The sequence below is a fragment of the Macaca mulatta genome, chromosome 5 (genome assembly GCF_049350105.2).
Source record: "Macaca mulatta isolate MMU2019108-1 chromosome 5, T2T-MMU8v2.0, whole genome shotgun sequence".
Classification (NCBI taxonomy): domain Eukaryota; kingdom Metazoa; phylum Chordata; class Mammalia; order Primates; family Cercopithecidae; genus Macaca; species Macaca mulatta.
Window position 1 is genome coordinate 119149083 of NC_133410.1, and position 2836 is coordinate 119151918.

At 37.0% G+C, this 2836-nt stretch overlaps 1 long non-coding RNA gene across 1 annotated transcript in view; it reads right to left on the minus strand.

Moving 5' to 3' along the window:
• Window positions 1-2836, minus strand: part of LOC114678379 (uncharacterized) — an 81283-nt gene that overhangs the window by 26555 nt on the left and 51892 nt on the right. The gene's annotated exons all lie outside the window — the stretch shown is intronic.

The window sequence follows — 2836 nt, forward strand, 5'->3', positions numbered from 1 at the left end:
TGCTTTCTGGAAAGATTGAATTAGTTTACACTGATACTGGCAGTGTCTAAGTAGGCTTTTCATATTCCTGCTAATAGTGCTGTATATATTTAAATTATGAGTTGTATACTCTAACTTAAATTCATTTTATTTCACATTTCTTTAACTGCTAGTGAGGCTGTGTATCTTTGCATATTGTATTTTTTAATCTCTATTTTTTCTACCTGTAAATTGTCTCTTTAGCACCTTTGGCTGCATATTAAGTAAAATCTAGGTATTAGTTTTATGTGTACAGTCCCCTATGTATATGGAAAGGTAAACTGTTACAGTAATCTTCTACGTTATCTCCTCACTCTCTGACTTTCCCACTGCAATCAATTAATACAATACAACCGCAATCAATACAACCTCGTAGCTAATCTTTTAAAAATAAAGTTCCAATGCCCAAATTCTTTAGCTAAAAACCTTTACTCGCCCACCAAGTAAGTATAAACCCCTCAGCTGGATTTTCAAGGCCCTCTTTAACATACTCCGAAAGGGACTTTTCAGCTTTTTGTCTTTCTTCATGGCCAAATTAAAATGTCTAGTGTTCCCAGAAAGTTCTGAATGCTTTGTGTCACTAGCTCTTTGCTCATCCTGTCTACCATAGCTGAGACTTTTTACAGGGAAAGCATAATGACATCTGCGCCCAAAGTCCCAGAGCCATTAAAAGGCCAGGACAACTTCTGTAATAATGTCTAGAAAAATGGACTCAGAGTTCCAATTTGCAAGGCCGTGAACTCATTTCCAGCGATAAGCAAGAAGCAACTTTGCCTCAAATATAAAGGACTTCAACAGTATCGAGTAATTATATTTCAGTGCTATATTTTTTATTGTCTAATTTGCTTATATGATAAAACTAGGAAGACCGGGCTTTGGTTACACAATTCCCTCTGACCTCTTAGTTTTCTACTTTCTGATGTTTTTATCTTTAAACAGCGTTTCTGTACTCAATTTGGCATTTCTTGCTTCCATGTAAGTCATGTCATCCACGAAATTAATAATTCAAAAACCCTTGGTTGTTTGGTGATCTGAGATTTACCCATCCTATTTCTTCTCCCTCTTGTGCTTAAAAACTCAGGGCCACCACCTCTCACTGCATCTCCAGCACTGGGAAACCTTAGGGTTGTTTTTAAATCCCTTCTTCATCCCTACATCTAATCAATCATTTCTCTCTCCTGGATATTTCCTGAAGCTGCATTATCCTAACTATTACCAGCACAGCAGTCAAGGCTGTAGCGTGATGGCTGCTCACCTGGACTATAACCACAGACATCCACCAGAAGCCTCCTCCTTTCTTCTTGCTTGCGCTATCTAAACCTTTTCTCCCCACAGCCGCCAGAGAATTCTTCCTAAAAGGATAAGCAGATATGTCACTCCCAAGCCTAACTTTTATTGCTCTCATTGCCTATAGGCTGAGAGTAAGCTCTCCATAGGGAATCTAAGGGTTTCCTTGATAACTTCATCCCCACTTACCTCTCCAGCTTTATCTTCTTTAACTTCCCGCCTCAAAATCTTATGCCTGAGCAACAAGAAGTGCTTGAAATTTTCTGAGGACAATACACTTTTTCTCACTTCCCTCCCTTTGTTCCCACTATTCCCTTTGCTTGCAATGCGACTTTCTGGATTTTCCCATAATACACCCTCATGCACCCTGTAAAAGGCAGCCAGGCACCACCCACCCTAGAAAGTCTTGCTTGACTAACACAGGCTGGGTTTGATGCTCTTTTCTGGTGCTGCTTTAGTAGTCTGTTCCTCTCTTTATTGTGTGCATTCCTTATGTGTAACAACTGTTTTATTCCTCTTTGTACCCCTCGGTGCTCAGCAGAGAATAAGTACTCAGTAAATATTTGATGAACAAACGAGTTGTGCCAAATCTGAAAACCTGCAGTATTTTATTTTAATTGAGCCCAGTTTTTCAGACTCTAGAGTTTTTATATAAATTATATTAGTTTTAAATAACATTTTCCGTAATATGCTTATTTTTATAGAATTAATTTTCTTTTAAAAAAGTTTTTAGTTAAAGAGGATGGTTACAAGCAGCCACTAAGAAGGTTAAATGACATATATTTATTACTTACAGCCTTGATTGTCCCTGTGGATTCTCCACTTGATGGGTGTGGAGATAGTCTTAAATTTAATTACGTTTAATTTTTATTTTCTGATAGAGCCTAGTATAGCTGAAAGAATTAGAGTTGATCTTCAAATATGGCTTTGATGCCGATAACTTGGGAAACTATTGAACAGAGATAGCTGCCTGCATTAAAAATAAACGGCTGGGATAAACCTTCCACACACTGAGATGACCCGGAAGAGTCTCAGAACACGTTCTCATTGGAGAACTTAGTCCTGCCACATTAGTAGTGGGTGGAAGCATTTTCCCTATAAAATCTATGTAACAGACTTGTTTTACTTTACTTTTAGAGATAGCCAGTATGTGGCAACATCCATAATTCTTTTCTAAATCATTTTTATGTCATGTGCTTCTATTTTTAAAACTAAATTTTGTAAAACTGAATTAGTTATGCATGCTGGCAAACACCAAAAGTAAAGCATTTTATAATGTTATAACATGTAAATAATCTACAGAATTTTCTTGCATCTGCCAAGACTGAATTATTTTTAACATTAAGTATATTTTTAAGGTGTAGTGGCAAGTACATCCAGAGGAAAGGGATTTAATAGGCATTTCCTTGCAAATCTAGATATGGGTAACTATTGAAATTGCTTGTCATGTGTTTGATTTTCATTTTCCTTAGAATGTGTTACTTTGCTGAAACCGTATTCAAAGGCTGGGTCAATTGATCTCCTGCAAGAT